The sequence below is a fragment of the Labeo rohita genome, chromosome 1 (assembly GCF_022985175.1).
Source record: "Labeo rohita strain BAU-BD-2019 chromosome 1, IGBB_LRoh.1.0, whole genome shotgun sequence".
Lineage (NCBI taxonomy): Eukaryota > Metazoa > Chordata > Actinopteri > Cypriniformes > Cyprinidae > Labeo > Labeo rohita.
Window position 1 is genome coordinate 21471491 of NC_066869.1, and position 21583 is coordinate 21493073.

At 35.6% G+C, this 21583-nt stretch overlaps 1 protein-coding gene and 1 long non-coding RNA gene across 2 annotated transcripts in view; one reads left to right on the plus strand and one right to left on the minus strand.

Annotated features, from left to right (window-relative positions):
- The window catches only part of ctnna2 (catenin (cadherin-associated protein), alpha 2), a 423497-nt gene that overhangs the window by 172865 nt on the left and 229049 nt on the right, over positions 1-21583 (plus strand). The window lies entirely within an intron of this gene.
- Positions 16417-18456, minus strand: LOC127163918 (uncharacterized). The gene is made up of 3 exons (XR_007827557.1): positions 18030-18456; positions 17840-17907; positions 16417-16917 (listed from the first exon to the last, which is right to left on the minus strand). It is a non-coding gene; the product is annotated as an uncharacterized LOC127163918 (long non-coding RNA).

Sequence of the window (21583 nt, forward strand, 5' to 3'; positions counted from 1 at the left end):
CTATTATTATTATTAGTAGTAGTAGTAGTAGTAGGCATTTTAATGTAAACAGTTAATGTACATTAATATTTTCACAGTAATTAAGCAGTTTGTTGGTCAAACTTACTATATGAAAGAAAAAGAAAAAAATTAATTGTATAATACAAACAACAACAACAAAACAACGTATAACTTATAAAACAACAACAAATATTATTATTATTATTATTAGACATTTTCACAACAGTTAATGTACATTATTATTTTCACAATGATTAAGCAGATATTTGGTCAAATTTAGTCTATGTAAATAATAATAAATAATAATAATAATAATAATAATAATTAGTAGTAGTAGTAGTAGACATTTTAATGTAAACAGTCAATGTGCATTCAATTTTCACAATGATTAAACAGATTGTTGGTCAAATTTAATATATTATTTAATATATTAAATAAATAAATTGTATAACACTAATGAATAATAATAATAAGTACTAGTAGTAGTAGTAGTAGTAGCAGTAGTAGACATTTTTACAACAGTTAATGTACATTAATATTTTCATAAAGATTAAGCAGTTTGTTGGTTAAATTTACTCTATGCAATAAAAATAATCATAATAATAATAGCAATAGTAATAATAATATGAATTAAATGAACAATTAATTCTGTTATATATACAAATAAATATATAAATGTATTTATGAGCATTAATAGAGTACATTTCAATCAGCTTAATCACTGTAGAAATAATGCAGTGTCTGATAAGAATGAATGAATGAATGAATAAATAAATAAATAAATAAGTTTGTATGTATGAAGTATTTGTTTGTTTTAGAATTTACTCGTAAATAAACTATAAAAAGTCATTTGGAATAGGCCTGTTCTTCCAAATGCACATTAGAGCGATAGATAGAAACCGTGGGTGTTGGCAGAGTGAAATGTATCGAGCAATTTATGATTATGGCAAACAGCTGGCTAGATCTAGGTCTGAAACATCTTAGAAACATTATGCTGTTAGTGACAGCATTGCTAAAACACACTTTAGGAACAGCTGCTGGAAGGAGCGGTATATGACATTATCCATTAAACACAGAGGCGTAGTAAAAGGTGGGACATAAAATGTGCTGGAAAGAACGTGCTGATAGCCACTAGCTAAGGAATGCTTTGCAGTGCTGAGTATTACTCAGAATTTGCAGCTTAATGCTGAAACCTCTTCCTGGTTTTTCATGTTCAGCTCACTCACATTCACATGACTTGAACTGAATGCATTCTGCTGTTGTTTGCTGCAGGCATCTAAGGGAAGGCCAGTAATAGGTTTCTCAGGGACGGGCAGATAAGACACGAAAGTAAAGCTGGAAATCAGGGGGATAGAGAAAGTGTAAATGGGGGGGAATTGCATTCAACACACTTTGTGTCGTCTTCTAAATATAGCTAAACATAGCCTTGTGTCTGCCTTTTTTTTTCTCTCCCCTCCTCAAATTGTTCAGCACTGCATTTTGCCACAAACATTGACCTGAAGTGTCCCTTTAGGATAATTTTGTTGTTGATAACGATGGTCTGCTTCTGTTGCTGATTAGGTTTTCATTAGAGGTAAATTGTTAAATTAGCAAGAGGCTTATTAGTGGTTGTATGCTATCTTGATAACTGTATTGAATTTGAGGTTGACTCAAATTCAATTTGCCTGGGATGCCCAGTTGTCAAATAAATCTAATCAATTAGTAATCACTTTTAGAAAAACATCATCTGTACATTCGCAGAGGTGCTATAAATAATTTTTAAAAGTTTGTATTTTTAACCCTAAATTAAGAAAATACAAAACGAAATAAACAAATAAATAAACAAACTAAAAACAAAAGAATATAACATGTAATATAATATAATAGTATATAGGTTTGTTCAAATATTTCATTAAGCCATTTTGTCAGTTGTGTTATAGGACGTTCAGATGAAAGAAACTGTTTGAGCAGCAAATCCATCCATCAAAAGATCTATGATCAGTGAAGGAGTGCTGAGGTTTCAGTATGTCAGCAGGTCATGTCAAATGTGTTCAGAGGTCAGTTTATGTTATTAACCTCCAGTCAACACAGGTAATTGGTCAAGAGTAAATAATCGGCAGTAGTGTGTACTGTATGTCATCTGACCTCAGTTTGTGCTGACTCCATTGAAAATGGAAGATTTTGAAGGTACAGGCACATGCATAATATGAAAGATGTAGTTGAGAGGTGGGAACAGGGGTGTGATTCAGAGAGGGTGAAGTGCTGGCCCACATGTCTCATGGGACATTTGTGGCAATCACTTGTTTTCTATTACCACTGTGCTGTCAGCTCTCTGTGGTCTGTCAGCTAGGTAGATAGAATAGTTTATTCACAAACACAAATAGCACATTGTGATAGTGTGGCAAAGATTAACCTGAATCTATGGAAAATAAAATAAATAAAATAAAATAATAGTTAATGCACTTTCACTTATAATTCAGTTTATTTTATTTTATTTTGATTTATGACCTGATTTACTCCTTTGGAGAAAACAATTTTTTTACATAAATAAATAAATAAATCAAATGACAACACAGCATCTCTTCATTTCAACAGCCACTAATGTCCATATTCTGTTTTTTCATGAACAAACGGACATCAGTTTTCAAGTTTGGCAGTCCATTAAAACATTGGATGCAGTAATCGAACATTGCATTTTGTGCTAGTGGATATAAGCGGAACTGATGTCATCCAACTGTGTTGGTGCCAGTGGTCTGTATGTCCTCTGAATAGGATCAGTCATTTGGTAGCTGAGAGCTCTGTGAGCTTGTTGGCTGCAGAGAGTTGTCATTATCCAGTGTGGTCTTGTTTGAATCTCTAACCAATGTGGTTGTAGCCAACTACCCATGCTGTTAATCCTGTTGATCAGGGTGATGATTTAAACAATTAATCCTGTTGTACAGTGAAAATCTGCACCATTCACTTTTTTGTGGATAATGCCACTTCCTGTGTCTTTGGCTCTGTTCTGCTGGCTGCAGCACAGTGCTGGCTCTTTCTGATGCTGAGAGGGGGGGCTTTAGATTAACGTGCTAGACCAAGAGTATATTCAGTGACTCAAAAAGCTGGCAATCGTGTTGAATAGAAAACGCAAATATTTAAATGTGTATTGGTGGTCATATGGATAAATGTTGACCACCCATGTGTATTAATGGCTTTGTGGAGGTGCATTTACAATAGCGCAGTTGCAGCCACGTTTCAAAATGAACAGCAAATGAAAGGTTTAAATAGATGTTTTGCAATACGTATGACAGCACCATCCTCAGGTCCAGGATAGTGAGGTAAAAAAAAAAAAAAGTAGAGCTGTCCATGGTGCTGAAGTGCTTTATTAGTTTTGCATTGGCTATTATTGTTCTTGTTTTTATGTTTGTCTTATATTTTTCCCCACAGCCTTTAGATAGCACAGTATATTTAAACAGCTGAGCTGTTTTTTTTTTTTTTTTGCACATAATGTCACTATACATATGCACATCCAAAGCTGACAGGACCACACATATTTTGCTCACCAAGTCCAAACAGGGTAATCCCAAAAAAAAAGAAGAAAGAATTAATACTGCAAGTATATAAGTGTAATAGTACGTGTATAAGTGTCCAGGTATCCTGGAGATAGGGATAGTGGGCTTACCAAGACTCCCTCACCACACTCCAATCGGCCCGAACATATAAACAAACGAAAAGAAGCCAACAGTAGCTTTGATAGGGAGCTACTCACACAGCAAGAGTTATTGATTCCCACACACTGACCTTCAGGCACAGGCTAAAAGATGGATTTGTAGAGGGAGTAGAGCAGGGATATTTGTGTGTGTGTGTGTGTGTGTGTGTGTGTGTGTGTGTGTGTGTGTGCGTGTGCACGCGTGTGTTTTTCCTGAATTTGGAAGGTAATGAACACAGAGGTGTTGGCGTATTTTCATACTATATATGCCTTCCTTTTTTCTCCTACACTAACTTAGTGTGGTTAGGTGGGAAACCACAAGGCGTATATTTTTTACTCTCACTTGTGAATCTGTAGTATGCAGTATGTGTATTGTGCATATTATGCAAATATTCTGCATGCTTGGAATGCACAGATCTGTTGTATTTGTCAAAATGTGCATTATACAGCAGACCTTGAATATGACATGCCACATATTCAAGAAATGTACCTTTTCTACAGTCATGGAAAACCTGAATATAGGAAATTTTAATGTTAATTTTTAAAATGTGATGGAAACAAGTACATTTAAAGAGGCAATTATTATTATTATTATTATTATTATTATTATGTAACTGTGTCCTTAATCACTGTGACAACTAGGGTTGGGTATCGTTTGAATTTTATCAATTCCGATTCTGATTCCGATTCTGCTTATCGATTACAATTCTTAACGATTCCTAGTTTCTAATTCCAATAAGCTTTCTGTTGCATTTGAATAACATGAGCAAAAATCAGCAGCCTACATAGCACTTAGGCCTAAGAGGAACAAAAAAAAAACAAAACAAAACAAAAAAAAAACACAGCACAAACAACTAATAAAAGACTAATATAAATTTCAAACATTATATTGCTAAAGGCAAGTAAACAGTCAGTAATAAAATAGGAACAAGCAAATAAATTAGCAATAGCATAAATAAATACAACTGAACAAATTATAGGTATAGAAGGTATAGAAATTTAGAAATTTAAATCAAATACACCATATAGTTTTCTTTTCATAAGTAAAATATAGATTAACTTTAAAATTAAGATATTCAGTCAAGATCAGTGAATGATTTTTTGTTCCTGCATTAACATTAATGACAGGCAGCATGTTTATTTGGCCACTGTCTCTTTAACACCGAACACACGCGGATCTAAAAATACTGATGCGCAGAACGCAGGAATTATTAAGCAGAACCGAAATGCATGTCTTATCGAATACCCAGTTCTTGAAAATTTTGAACAGGTTCTCCTTACCCAACCCTAGTGACAGCACTAACATACTTTTGTTTGTTTAAAAAAAAAAAAAAAAAAAACTGGCAGCTGTGGCATTTTAGGTTTTACGAGTTTAACTTAAATTTACATTTCAAAAAAACGTATTTCTTTAACTAATATAGTGTTTATATACCAACCTACTGAAGTTCTAAAATCAGTTTAGTACTTTTGGACGAAAGTTCATCACAAGCAGCTTTTCCACAAGCTGAGAAGGAAAATACTAACATGTATAGAAGGTGCACAAATTATCACACACCGTCATCGTAACACACATGACACTGAAATAATGCAATAAATATTAATTTAACAACATTAGATGTAACATACAACCCTAATGAACACAACTGATTAGGAAAAACTAAGAAGAAACAGTGTTTATTCAATGAAAACAAGGTAAACATGAAATGTAGCGCAGTGGGGAATGTCAATTTTCTTTTTTTTTTTTTTTCAATTAATAGGTTTTTACTTTTTAAAATAGGTTTTACTTATTTTTACAGTCTTTTATTGTTAAAATCACAGTCATTTTTTACAGTGATTTGTTTGTTTGATTATTTTTTACTACCAATTCATAGATTGATGAAATAGCAAATGTTATAAAGCAAGTATTCGGAAGTGGTATTCCAAACATTCTTTTTCTTCCCCATGGTGGTCATGGGAAAGTGAAGCTCTGCAGCATTTTCAAACTGCTGAAAAATGGTAAGAGCTGCATGCAGCACAGTTCACACTGCAGACGTTCCCGCTCTGCTGGCTCCACACAGCTTGACTCAGTTGATTAGTTCCCTCGTGTCAGACGATGGTGCACAGTTGAATTAATTTGCTCTCACTGTAACTTTCAAAAACCAAACACGTTGGAAATCCAAGCTGTATGTGTAAACCTCACCAACCCTAGCTGCATTTTTCTCGACCGTTGTCATGTTAATGGCCTGCGGCGCCGCTGTAATACACCAGAGATGAAGCGAGAAACGCTGATGTGCGCCGTTACTCCACAGAGAGAAAAACAAATACAGACAAATCAATCGAGTCTGCGCTTGGCAGTCTATCGCATCCCACACTGCATTGCTGTCACGTGTTCTGCCTTGTTCATCGACAGGTAGATATTACATTTGGCAGGCAGGTGAAGCAAACAGCTCACTTGATTGAACTAGAATCAGTTAAGTCATACTCAAATGCTAGACATTTCTTTTACCCTTAAAGTTTTATGAAAAACTCTCATTTGATGAAATTTGCACTCTTGTTTAGAGCTATTTTTTCACCTGTATGCGACTACGCCAGCTTGCCAGGATCACTTTGAAACACCAGTGTCTTGTCTGGTAAAGGTTTATTAACCTTGAAATGAAACCTGGGCCGTGGAGGCCATGGCCTCTGATACGCCATGTGTAGCAGAAAATGAAAAGGCACTTGATATACAGTCTGGAGGTAATAGACTCCTCTGGCCCTGACTGATAAGTCATTACAAACCCCTACCTTTTTATAAATCAGTTTTTTGTCTTGGTCTTTTCATGCTGGGATTGATTTTTCTTAGATTTTTCTTAAATCGCTGTTTATTTTATCTTGTTATGTGTTCATTTTAGCTCTCTCTAGTTTTGTCTTTATGCGTTTCATATGTATTTCTGTATATATTCCATTTCTGCAATTACTTCACTCGTCACATTTAAACAGCTTCATTTCAAACAGTATATGTTAGGGCTGGGTAAAAAATATCGATATCTCGATTTTAATCGATTCTCATTTTTACGAAACAATATTGATTTTCAAGAATCCCAGGAATCGATTATTCTAGCCTGTTTTCAGTTAATGGATGGAATATCCAATATGAAACAAGGTCTCCGATTCCAAATTCATTGTCTTGCAGTATTATAACAATAAATGCCGTTTAGGTGCTGTTTAATGTGGAGTGGCAGATTGCTGGAGAGTGGCAGTGGAGTGGCAGTCTACAGATGCGTCAGTGCGTAGTGCATGTGAACTGATCATCTCCTTCCAAAGCTCCAGACTGCGACCGTTTTCTCGCCCAGTGTGAATTTTGTGAGCGGTCGCACTGGTGCGACCACCGCGTTAATCAATTCATAAGCGCTGACATTTCTGTTTCATATGAGAAACATCAAACGGCAATTGAAAGGGAAACAAAATCCCGCTGCTTGTTTGAGATGCGCAGCATGGACCGTTTATCAACTTGTCCGAGCTCAGAACAGGTTTAACAGACACTGTTACTGCACAGTGCTGCGAGATCTGGTGAGAAGCATTTAAATTCACCGCAGAAGGAATAAAAAGGCTGTTTTGAGATCTAGTGTGATGCATTCAAATTCAATGTACTTTTCAGAAAAAGTAAAACTTAATCCGTATCCTGTCTCTTGTAATCAATCAATCAGTGTTTCAGCCGCGCAAAGACGTCAATATAACAGCTTGTAAACAATTCATGTAACATCATTTACCTCAGAAAGCATGTGATCATAAACTCGTTAGTCAGCCAGAAAAATAAACTGTAGAGAGGAGCGTTTTGCTAAATATACGCATAACATATTAATTATATATTTTTTTGCTGTTCTTTAATGTTTTATGTTTGAATAAATCCATCCAAGTTTTTATGATGTTTTTATGTAAACATCTATTTAGATGTTTATATGTAAAAAAAATGAAAACTACCTGAAGTAATTGTAACTTTATTATAAAAAACTTGAGTGTGATTTAAGCAGTTGTATAGCACAAACCATCCAGTTTTAACCTTCAATATTATAATCTTGTACCAACTGATTCTCTTATATATTTTACAGCTTTAGTTGAAAGATTTTTTTTTTCCTTGAGAAAATTTGGCATGTACTGTACCTGATATATATCCAAAATAATCAATATCGAATCAAATCAAATCGAATTGGTGATCGAATCGAATCACAAGCTTGTGAATGAGAATTGAATTGAATCAAATCAAATCGTGAAATTTGTGTCAAAACCCAGCCCTAGTATATGTATTGTAATACTGTAATACAGCAAACTTAATATATGAAATTCACTTTTTAAAAATGTATTTTTGTTTTTGTTTTTAAAGCCCACTTGGTTTCATATTTCATCTAATGCAGTGACATTCACATGTATTAAGCATGGCTTCAATGTCCAAATGGTTTCTGGGCCACCGTGTATCTGGTTTCTTGCTTTGACTTAATTATTTATGCTACCCAATATATTATACCATATATTCATACACTATTCATCATAGCTCATTATAAATTATGCAGTCATTATATTTATCACCGTATTTTGTGGTGTGAAACACACCATCTGCAGTTAATGTTGAGTGCAGTTCTTTTTTGTTTTTGATATTCAGTGTTGATTAATGCTTTAAATATTCTCAAAGGGTTAAGAAGTCTGTTTCATTAGTTTAACCAGAAGGCTGTGGACATTTGCACGGTTCTAGGTTACAGATCTCTCACTTTCAAATATTAAAACTCTTTTAATGCAACATGAGACATAATGGTGTTTAATCCGAAAGTCAAAGTGTTCAGAGCAAACATGCAGTTCATTAGACATGTTCATGGTGAAATACATTTTTTAACAGCAGCTAGTGTGGTTGTTACATTTACACCTAGTGCAATCCAAAAGCAGGTGTGTGCTGTTCTGAGTGACTTTTACTCAAGCGATTGTCCATGGTGGAGTTTGGAGAAATATCACACTCACACACTCTGACCTGCCTGTAATGACCCCATAAGGGAGCCGAACAGCTTTGAGGTGGTCTGACCTTTATTAGGGGCTGATACGGGTTCCAAGAAAGCTCAAAGAGACTGAACCCATCTTCCCAAATGGACACTGTGTGTTAAAGTAGGCCACAGTAATGTCTATACCGAATATCACTCCAAATAAGACTTTATTTCCAGCCTGGTTCTTCAGGGCAGCACCAGTCCTTTCTTCCACAACACTCAGGGAGACAAGAGGCCGACGGGAAAGAAAGAAAGAAGAAAGAAAGAAAGAAAGAAAGAAAGAAAGAAAGAAAGAAAGAAAGAAGGAAAGAAAAAGAAAGAAAAAAGATAACAACAGAAAGTACAAAACACATAAGGAATGACTGACGAGTGACAAAGAAAGAACGATTGAATAAGAATGACAAAGAATGAATGACAGAAATAAAAAATGACAAAGAACAAACAACAGCAATAAAGAAGAAACAACAGATTAAACAAACATGTAAGAAAATTACAGAAAGGAATAACGGAATGAATGAACAAACGGAAGAATGACAGAAAGAAAGAAAACAGAAAAATAGCGACAAATAACTAAAGGAAAGTAAAAGAAAAAAAAAAACAATAAAAAATAATGACAGAAAGACCAAAAGAATGAACAATAGTAAAATAATTACAGAAAGAAAAAAAGAAAGAAAGAACAAACAAAAGAATGATGAAAGAAGGAAAAACAGAAAGAGAGTGATAAATAACTAAAGGAAAGTAAAATAAAGAAACAATTCAACAAAAAAAACAAGGGAAAAAATGACAGAAAAATCTACAGAACAAAAGAACGAACTAGAAAAATAATTGAGGAAAGAAAGAAAGAAAGAAAGAAAGATAAAGAAAGAAAGAGCTACAAAGAACAAGTTAGATAAAGAATGTACAACATAATGAACAAACTACAGGAAAAAAAAGAAAAAAAAGAAAAAAGAAACAACAAAAAAACAAACTACAATAAAATAATTGAAAAAAAGAAAGAAATGAATGAATGACAATGTCAAATGACAATGTCTATGACAATGTCAAAAAAAGCTATAAATGAGAGAGAACAAAAGAATGAAAAACAGGAGCAAAAGCAAACAATTTAACAAGAGATGCAAAAAAGAATGAAATAACTAATGGAATAAACAGATTAACAGGTGATAAAAATAAAAGGAGAGAAGAGACAACAGAATTAAAGAAAGCAAACAAACATGAGAGAATGAGCAACAAAATAACAATATGAACAAACAGGAAAAAAGAAAGAAAGAGAGTTAAAGAAAGCAGATTCTCAGTCTGGCTGATATCATTTCCTCTTGTATTAGCTGTCTGGCTGAGTGGCATCTCCTGAGATTGGCAGGGTCTGATAGGGAGCAGTTCACACTTGTCACAGGCTCAATAACACCAAAACAAAAGCAAGTGCAGTGGAGAGCAATGCGGCTGTATCTCTCCCATTCTCCTGTCTTCCTCATTCTCTCCGTCTCTTCACATCTCTCACCCTCTCATCCCCTCTCAGATATAAACTTCATTTTAAGACACAGAGAGATTGCAGCTGCGGCCCATCTCCGTCTATGTGTGCCGAGGAAAAGATACACCACCTTGACCTTTCCCGGCGTTCTCTGAAATTCACCGTGGCCTGCTCTTGGTCTTGTCAACATGCGCCGCTGGTTTTTTGTTTGACACATCTTTAATGACGCCTTCTTTAACAAGCCCAAGCCGCAAAGTTCAAAAGCAACGCTTTGCTTTTGTTTATGTAAATAGCACGGTTGCTTGCGGAAAGTCATTTCACGTGCTGCTTATCCTAATTAGCAGGACGACCCGTTTGACTCAGTTCCCGCATGACAGCGCTGGCATTTACAAGGACGACTTTCAAGACCGCTTCTGTTTTTTGGCAAAAGAACTCCGCGGTGCATTGTCGTATTTTGCGAGGTGAGTCAAAGAGAATTATATGCCATTCATTACCCGCTCTGAACTAGATCTTCAAATCCACAGATGAATACATACCCTTGTAGTGCTTACTTCATGTACCTCGTACTAGTGCGTACTTACATCAGAATGAAAAGATCTGTAAAACTACAAACTCTCTTCAGTTTTGATCACATCACTCATGTTTGCACGTACGTGGCTGCTTGTACATTCTTGCCAACATCTCAGAATTCCTCATGAATTGTTAAGAGGGACTGTAAGAAATGAGAATAAGAATAATAAAGAAAAAGAAACATTTCCACACACTGGGGTCATTGTTGCTTTTTGTTGATATGGAATAAGCTTAAACATGAGCGTCTATGCCAGATGATAGTAAGGAGACTACAAGGGAGTCCATGCTGTTTGTTTGCCGACGGTGCCTTGCGACTGCCGTTGTGTGTGTTTAGGTGGCTGTGGGTGGATCTTATCATATGTAAATAAGTATCCCCTCAGGCTCCGCCTTCTGCTTTTTAAGAATGGAGTAATAGTATTTCGAATTTGATAATGCTTTCTGCTGCCAATAAAATATAATACTCCTGGCTATGTTTTACAAATTTAGTTTGAACATTTTTCCTCCCAAAAATCAGTGGAGAAAATCCCCCAACACCCAACCGACAACAGATTTTACATCTACGCTTGTATATCTCTTTAAACATGCATATATTGCCTATTTACACTAATATATTGTATTATATTATATTATATTATATTATATTGGAACAGTAAAGAAGCTTTTTGGTTCTTTCGTGGGAGTTTTTCAACATACCCTAACTGTCATGAACCGGAACAAAAACACTCCAGGCAGAGTAAGACAAGATGAGCGTTTGGCATTACAAAGTATATAAATTGTGTTATTTTTATTAGAATAACCGATTGTTACGCTAGATAAGACCCTTCTTTCTCGGCTGAGATAGTTTGAAGCCGCATTGAAACTGCATTTTGGAAGTTTAAAATCGAGGCACCATACCAGTCCCATTATATGGAGAAAAATGCTGAAATGTTTTCCTCAAAACACATAATTTCTTCTTGACTGAAGAAAGAAGGACATGAACATCTTGGATGACAAGGGGGTGAGTACATTATATGTGAATCTTTGTTTTGGAAGTGGACTTCTCCTTTAAGACCCGCGGGATTCCTTAAGTTCATACAAAAAAAAAAAAAAGAGCTTTGTTACCAACAGTCTTGTTCCACAGTCGTGTTCCACAAAAGAAAGGTTTGAAACGACATGAGTGTGAGTAAATGATAACAGAATTTATTTTTTTTTTGGTGAACAATCCCTTTAATGTTTTTATTTTTATTCTTCTTATTCTTTTTAATGAAATGATACTCTACATAAGAAACTAAATCCGCCAGCAGGTGGCGGTAAATGTCTTTATGAATCATTCACTCACTTGATTCGATTCGTTCAAATGGCTGTTTCATTCAGAAACTAAACCCCGCTGTGTTGCTCGAAGACGTGCAACAGTTCTGCTATGGCTTCAAAGATAATATGTTCTCTGTAAAAGTGAGCAAAAACACATAATATTGTGTTTAAAATATAATATCAACTTCTTATTTACTGAACTGTTGTATAAAATCACATTTAAGCTCGAGACAAAATCAACACTCTCATATTGCTCTTGCTGCCTATGTGATATTGTGTGGTATGTGATGTATATAAATATGAGACAAAACACATACAGGGACATTTTTGGCACCATTATCTTGAATTTTAGGGCATAACTGCATTTGTAGAGTGGTTGCCCTGCATCATATTTGTCAGCAATCAACCATATGAAATATAAGATGATGTGCAGGTCTGGGGGCACGGCCAGTGCGTTAACTGCGTTAAAATATTTTAATCACATTATTTTTTCATAACTAATTAATTAAGCTAATGCGTTAAACTGACAGCCTTTTAATAAAGATTTAAAACAAATGAAAGCCACGGAAACCAACTGTTTCTGTCTGTGATAAGTTTTAATTTCAATATTTGTCATAGCTCAATTTATACATATTCTGTGTTTAAATGTGTTGCCACTTGCTTGAGCAATTTAATATATAAATCTAGAAGTCAAGTACATTGAATAATATGTTATTTATATTTATTGAGTTAAAACATGAATATGTCTATGAACAATTATATTACTGTACTGTGATAAAAAAGGATCACAATGCTGAAAAAGCACGTTTGGACTTGAAATCAAAATAACGGATAAAAGTTGTGTTTGTGACATCTGCAGATCACGAGCGGACTGCAGACACATCCTGTGCTGCTTCTGCACTGCATACTTTATTCACACGGACTGTATACGCAATGCAAACGAAATATGTGTGAAACAGGCATTACTCTCATGAAAGTGCGTCGAAGACTTTAGTCATTAATTTTGTTTTCTTTGCACATAAAAGTATCGACATAGCTTCATAACATTACAGTTGTCCTTACAACCTTTTTGGACCTTGAACATGGTAGTTGCGTTGCTGTCTATGCAAGCTCTCGGATTTCATCAAAAATATCTTAATTTGATTAAATAAATAATCCTAATAAAACAGCATGAGGGTGAGTAATTAATGCCAATTTTTTATTTTTGGGTGAACCATCTGTTTGAACACACTGACCTTTTCCATGATTGCCATTTCCATTCACTATTTTTGTATATCGCTAAATATCTCTTTGATAAAACAGGTGTTGCATAGCTCTTGGTCTCGCATTGTCCTCTGCATGTATCAGCTCGCTTCAGAAAAGAGTGGACAATGTTAGACCAAGACTTCCTGTGTCAGGGTAAAGTTTGGGGTCTGTTCCTATTTCTGGGGTCTGCTATTTTATTCTGGAGGTTACGGTCAACTCCTCACTTTTTTAGCTCTCAGCACACACAATTACACCTGAGCAGGTTTGACCTAAGGCCAGTCAATTCCAACCTCAAGCTCTGGATAGATGACAGAGCAGGGTCTTTGTCTACGCTCCTATGCTCTTTTTAAAGCAGCCGTCAATAACCTCTGACCCATGACTCTGTTAGTTGCTGATGTGCTCTCCTTTTTGCCCAAGTGTGTCTTCAAGATAAGGAATGTATTGGGTTAGAAATTCGGTTCATGCAGAGAGAGAGACTGGAAACCATCTCACACACATAAACAACAGTTAACTTTTTAATTTCTGTCTGCAGAGCTTCAGAATCAGCGAGGGAAGTTCATCACGTCCTTCAGGCCGTATTAGCCAGCCTTGACTATTAACTCACACCTGAGGAAGGTTCAGAATGATAAGAAACCATAGAAACGCGAAATTACCAAAAACCTAATAGAGGCTATGAGAAATACAGAATTACGGATTCAAACAACCTCAGAAGCATGACTTATGAAAGAGACCTGTGTGCTGAGGTAATTAGCCTCCTGATGGCAGACATCCCCTCTTATCCGTGCTTCATTAGGGCTGTAAACTCTCTCTCTTTCTCTCTCTGAGTAACCACAACCTTAATTAGCATTGTATACTGAGGTTTATGACCCGAAGCAAATCTGCCTAGACTCTGCATTCATTTGGCCAATAAGATCGTCTGTGAGTATGTGTTTGTGTGTTTGTGCACCACCTTGTTAAATATCCTCAGCATCTTCCACATAATTTGTGGACGAAGGCCTTGAAAGTACAGGTATCAGATTTGAAGCAGCTTGTAATCTAATGAAAAATTCAGTAATGATTGGAGAAAGGCATCAGGTTTTCTGGCCCCCATTTCCTTTGCAATTTAGGATAATTTACCTCAGAGAAAAGTGAAAGCAAGTAAAGGCAAAAACATGAAAATGGAATAAAAATGTTTTGGCTAAATGGGTGAGAAGTCAAAAGTTTTCTGTTTATTTGCAAATATGAACTGTTAAAATGGCTTTCAAAGAGTTTGTTCCTTTTGATTTTGTTTGTGGTGCAGTGCCTCCTAAGGGAGGAGCTTGTGCTGAGACCATACATACAAAATTTTAATATTAAAAATATTAATATATATTGTCAATTATATGAATACAAATATATACATGTGAATACATTTTCAAAATATTTACAGTATGTGTGTATATTTTTAAATAGATAATAAATATACACAGTATACACTCATATAATATGTAAACAGAAACTTTATTTTGGATGCGATTAATCGCCATTAATTGTTAGACAGCTCTAAAAATATACATAAACACATTTTTTTATTCTATTTTATTTTATTTTATTTTAAACAATATCTGTTCCACAATCACCAAATCTCCAGAGTTTGAGCTCACTTAATATGTAAATACTAACATGAACCCATCAAATCTGCACAATCATTTTCCTGGCTGATCTTGGAATAAATCATATTTTTGTTTCACATTTTTACAGCAGCAACAGCACTAGAACCCTTGTGGCCTCCTATCTAGTGTGTTTCAAAGAGGGCAGACCTCATTTAGTTCCAACTTTGAAGTATGAACAGAAAAAAGAAAGAAAACCAGGTGCAAATGAAGGGGCCTGGGGTTAGGTGTGTGGGAAGCAGAAAAAGGAAAGACGAACAGCAAAGAATAAAGCCAACCTGGACCCACACATGGTACCCACTCAAGGTGAACAGCCCTCTTCTGCACAGAAACAATGGCCATTACTCACCCAGCAGCAGACACACAAAATTAGACCGTAGAGAGAAAATGAAGTTGAGGAAGGAGGAGAAAGGGAGAGCGTTTTCTGAGGTGATATATTTCAAGCCCGGCTGCTTATGCTAAGCAGGAACAAAATGGCTAAAAGCAGTGGATAAATATTAATGTGGAATGAGGGCCCTCTAGGAGCCTATAAACACTCATTGCTCAAGCTGTGGATTAAAACGCCCATTAGCGAGGAGGCCACGGGTTCATCATTCAGCGCTTACAGGAAACGAACACATGCGCTAATCACGTTACTACTGTATGCCCACCAGTTATCTTGGGAGTTTTGGCATGGTGTGTTTAATGATGGCCGTCACGCAATGAGGCACATGGAAATACGAGAGGAAGGGAAAGCAAGGGAGAGGGAGAGATGGCTTCTTTTCAACCTGAAGTCAAACACAGGTGACAATTTAACAGGAGAATGATTCTTCAGGACACTCAACAGGTTTTGTCATTCGAAACCTCACGAACAGAGAATAGCTTCCAGTTCAGAGAAACGCAGCTCACACCGTGTGCTGAATCCAGACGAGTTTGGGCAGATGATTATATCGATTTGTCTGTGTGAGGTCAGGACAGTGATATCTGACTTCTCTTTTGATTGGTCAGGGATGCACACACTGCTCTCGCAGAGTGTGTAAAGGATGTATGAGTGTGTTTACCCATAATAGCTGTTATTGTCATTTCTATTGATTTGCACTGATGCGCCGGCATCTTGCTATGAAGATGTTTTCTTCATGTATGTTTGTGGTTTATGTTGCCATACATTTTAATATCGCTTTTCTCTTTTTTTTCTATGTGCTGTTCTCTTCATGCAATCACAAATCAGGTAAGTGCCTTAACGTCATTATTTATTTGTTTATTTGCTTATCTACCCTTTCACTTGTCACCATCATACACTCTAAACCCGGATAAGTTGAATTTACTTAAAAAATTGGAGGAAACTGGTTGCCCTAAAAAATTTAAGTAATGTAAAGTTTATTTAACTTAAAATGTTTTGTAATATGAATTACAAAGGTCATTTCATTTAACTTAAAATGTTTTGTAACATCATTTCATTTGCAATTATTATAACTATTATATTTAAGTCAAATATACTAATTTCCAAGTTAAATCTATATCAAATGTTTTATTTTTCCAATTTGTTAACCTAGAAAATTAAGAAAAAAGCAAACAAATAAAGGAACATTAATGCAATTTTCCCTTTTATTTTAAATCAATTCAATTACAAATATTCAATTGAAAACACAACAAAACCATTTTTTCATATCCTGAAAACATTTCCCCATAAAACATGGGAGAAAAAAAAAAGTTCAAAAAGATACTAGTTCAACAAATTAACTTATCGTTAAGCACACAAACAAGTTTTCCTCAGAATCGCAACAAACAGCATCAAAACGATATGTTTTTTCCACACTCTGAGTTCACACTATTGGCAATACTGAATTTTAGGTGTCAGCTCACCTTTTCCCGACAAAAAATATAAAATACTTTTCATACACTTAGGATAGTCCAGGTGTAGGCAGGGAAATCAGTCTGAAAACAATGGACATAGAAGGCCTGAGATTGGTCAGTTCATCCATTACCAAGCTTTCTTCCAAGATGATTCCCACTCTAGATGAGGTGAGCTGTGAACTTTCTTGATCAACGCTGAGGATTCTTACTGAAGTCTGTCTTGTCAGCTGCCTCCTAACAGAGGAAGAAACAGAACGACAAATACATTATCAAGTCAGTTAGACAATGCTGTTGTTAAATACTCAAAGTCATATGCTGCCTTCACACCATGTCATAATTACTTTAATTCTGAGAGGACAACATTGTGATGTTCAGCTTGTGAGCTGTTCATGTCAATAGACTGGGAATTGCGCTTTTCTATGGCAACACTATCAATGTCTAAATTAATCTGGAGCAGTCAGATACAGTGGTTAGGTGGTACAGCTCTCAGAAAATTTCCAGTTTACAGATGGTAATTAGACTTTAGGGTTTACGTTTAATTGTACATCTACAGAATATTTAAAGTAAAATCCACATACAAACACTACTGGCATATGGTCAGGAAGATCGGTGTTATTCAGGAAAGCTTGTAAACAACAGGAATGAGTGCAGGACAGACTCACACCATCATCATTATGAATAATCTTCTGACACACACTGTGCTAGTCAAAGTGATCATCCTCAGAACAGGTCTCAGTTAACCCACGACATACAGTTGATCTTGAACTTTGGTGTGAAGGTGGCATAAATGTGAACAAGGAAATTGTTTTGTTCTTGAATAATTTCCATGTTTGAACAAAGAGACAGGGTTTCACAGACAGGGCTTCACAGACAGGGCTTAGCTTAAGCCAGGACTAGGCCTTACTTAAATTAAGATACTTAAATAGCTTTTATAAAAACGCCTTAAAAACTTTACTGGTGTGCATCTTGAGAAAAGAAAAATGGCACTGACATATTTTAAAATATGTCATTACAAGGTATTTTCAGTAAAGACTCCTTGTCATGTTATTAAACATGTTATTTTATTCTGAGACTGGCCTTAAGCCTTGTCTGTGAAACCAGGAGGAAAATGTGTAAATAGCAGTGCTCTCTTATCAGTTATTAGGATCATACTTACACTTTCAAAGCATCTCTTCCATTTCTTCTTTCTTCCAAAACAAGATAGTCGTTAAGAGGACTCTGAACCTAGATAGAACAGAAGTATATTCATCCGCCTTTGTATTTATACCGCTAATTAACGAAAACTTACGCTTTCAAACAATAGCCATGTCTAAATTAAACGTGGTACATTAACGTACTGCACTCACCATATTAGCTCCACCTTTGTCGCTCCTCGGCTGGAATCGCGGCTACTGTATGAGTAAAACTAAATTTACGCTCCTCACAAACAACAGCTCCTCGAGTGAAAAAGAAATCATTGAAAGAAAAAGGCAAAAAATGTTAGTCGAACTCGCCAGTCAGGGGTTCAAGCGCAGGCGAGTGAGAACACTAGCTATCAACGGATGAGAAATGTCCCGTCGTTTAGACGAACAACAACTTTTGCCGATCACAAAGAGTTTCTCGAGGGACGTGATAAAAGATAAATGGCGGAAAACAATGCCAATAGAACTATCTAAATCTAAATTTCCACATTCATCCACAGCTTAAATTCATACACAATCACAGTGACAAAATGGCGCTGTTACTCGCAGCACCGGTGGAGGAGGCGTGGTCAGGAGATAAATTTCATAATACGAGTTAATTTAACTTAAGTTTCACAGGTTCACAGGTTCAAATATGTCTACAAATTAGTAGAATCTACTTATATTTTATAAGCAATGCAGTAAAACTTAAATATTGTGTTCAATTGTAATTAAATGGTTTAATTAGATACAAAATCCGGGCTTACAGTGTATATTTAACCAAACCAAAACATATTTAACCAAACTGAAGCTTTTGTATAAAATTTTATGCTTTTTTTTTCATTTTCTCTGCCAGCAAAAGTTCCAAAAGATGTGACTGCACATTCTGTATTAATGTGCCAAATAGCGTGGCAATCATAAACAGCCTAAAGTTATGCTAATGAAATATGTGTGCTGGAATAATTGTTTATACTATTTATTATTAACGGTGCACTACAGAATATTTTTTTAAGTTTTAAAGCTAAGAAAATTTGGCGGGGAATTTCAGGATCACATCCTTTGTCTATGTGTGTTTACTTTAGAATGTCTTCTATTTCGATTTTTTTTTCAATTTTTCATTTTATTTGAATTGAGGTAGCAAACGGTGCAGATCTATAGTAGAAATTTGAATGATGTAGATAGATAGATAGATAGATAGATTTTAATTAATACTTCTAAACGATGGAGTAACAAGGCTATTTAAATAGAGGTGGCTGTTGCTTACCAAAAACGTCAATGGAGCTGTCACCTTAAACACATACAGCACTTATTTAAAAACATCAAAGACATATAAAAGGTCTCCAGCAGTCCTGCGCCTGTTCTTTTTCTGTTGTCCTGGTCTAAAGGTCAGAGCTGCTGTATTTTTCCTTTTCTTTGGTTTTGAGATGTCAGTACAGTCAGAGAGGCAGACATTTACTCTTGGCACATTCTACACGTCATTGCGGTCCTTTTTTAGTTTTGTTAAAACATAAATTAAGCTAATTATACAAATGTAGACATTTTAAGAGCTAGCATAACTCAGGGAAGCAGCTTGTGTGAAAGAAAACTTTTCCAACTTGAGATCACCTCGTGTGGCATCTGTGTCTTCGCAGCCGGTGGTTATTAGATTTATAGAATATGTGAGTAAATCCTTTAGGTCTTTAAAGATGAATTGTCAGTTGTAATGAAAATCTCTGTTTGAATTTGCCAGGTGGCTCATACTGAGTGGTAGCCCATTACAGATTCGGCGTATGTAATATTTTTAAATCAATACTGTAGCAAACTCCTCCCAGTTCAAACACAGTTAGGAGGTGTGTGTCTTGCTGAGATGGTCTGCAGAACCAATTTACAACTCCAATTTTGTTAGACCAAGGGAACATACAACATAACAAGATAAAACATTTAAAAAAAGCCTGGAGGCACTCTGTCTTGTTTATGAATCTACTCAAGTTAGGCATAAATGAAATTTGGGCTGCATTTCTGAATTTGGTTGTGTGTGCACACTTGTGTATAAAGAGAGACTTTGATATGTCTAAAACTGACATTCTATCTGCAAAATCAGTTAATGCTGCTTCTTGCATGTGAAGCCATTGATCTTGTTTGCATGGTGCCAGACCATCATAGATATTGATGATGGCACATATTCAGATTAGTACTCAACAAAAATGTGTTTTCCAGCGATTTTTCATTTATTACATTTGGTCTATCCAATCCTGAATGTGTGGTAACTTGGTTGGCATAGATACAGAATTGTATGGCTATCAGGCCGGTAGACTGGTTCAGGGCCTATGTGTTGCTAATGCATTGTATGGCCTGTGTTAATGGAGGCAGAGTGAAGGCCTGGCTGCACCTTCTGTTGTGAGTTAATAAGATTGCTCTTGACCCCAGACTGCCCAACACCCAGCAACAGAACTCAAATTAGCCTTTTCTTTTCTTTTCTTTTCTTTTCTTTTCTTTTCTTTTCTTTTCTTTTCTTTTCTTTTCTTTTCTTTTCTTTTCTTTTCTTTTCTCTACAAAAATGCATAGTCTTTAATATTATTGTTGTTCAGGTGTGTTTGCTTTGATCAAATGTAAATGTGTTTTTTATCAGAAGGATTTATTTATTTATTTTTTTTTTTTTTTTTTTTTAATTAAATTACACAGATACCCCTGGCTTTTAGGTAGTGTTCTATACTTTATTTAATGACCTTACCTGTCAAAATAAAATAAAATAAAATAATTTCACATTTTATGCATTTTTTTTTTATAGCCACTAGTGCAGGGGGCTTTGTGTGTGTTTTTAATTTTTAGTACCCACCTTTTTCCTCAACATGGAAGTAAGCCTATGGGTGAGACTTCTAGTTCATTATCCGCTATAGGGAAATAACGAGAAGAATAACAGAGTAGAATAGAGTAGAATAACAGAGAAGAATAACAATAGCAGAGATGTCTGCACTACAAACCGGAGTGTTTGTAATTAAGGTAAAATAATATGGTAAGACACACCAATTTGCAACATCAAACAGCAAAATAAGCTGTTTTGTACAGCTAAAAATAGCTGGACGCAGATGAGACTGGAAGCCACACCCATAAAATTTACAAATGGCCGCATCCACTTTTATAGGAAGATGCTTGGATATGCACAGAAGCATCAGACAGATGTCTTTGACTTTTTTCGAGTGTTTTTTGTGTGTTTCATCGCACAATGTCAGTTTTAAATACTCTTTTAAGTCTCAAGAGTTATTTTTCTTTCCACTTTCTTTCTTCAATGGTGCAGCAGTAGCATGCCATTATAAACCAGTGGTGTTCCTGGGGTTCAGATTTGGCCATTTCCTGACCCCCTTCCATCTATTTTCCTGTCTCGCTTCACTTTTCAGTTCATAAAAGCACACAGCATTCAGACACATGCAGATATGCTCCTTTGGTGGCTTAATAAATCCATGTTTAACATGCAAAAGGCTATCTGGACTCTGAAAGACTTTCTGTGCATTTTCTCTAGTTCCAGGAACCCAGTGAATAAGAACATTTTAGAATTATAATGATTATTTCTGTATTCGTTATATACATGACTCAGTTTCCACATGCACTTTTAATATGTGACTGCAAGGCTCTTTTGTGCACAGTAATCGTCTGAATCTGGGAACAATGAACTGGCTTTCCTCCAACTTGACATTAAAGTCTTGTTCCTGCTAGCGCCCAGCTCTTTTTTCTTCTTTCTCAAATTTAGCCCTCAGTCGCAACCC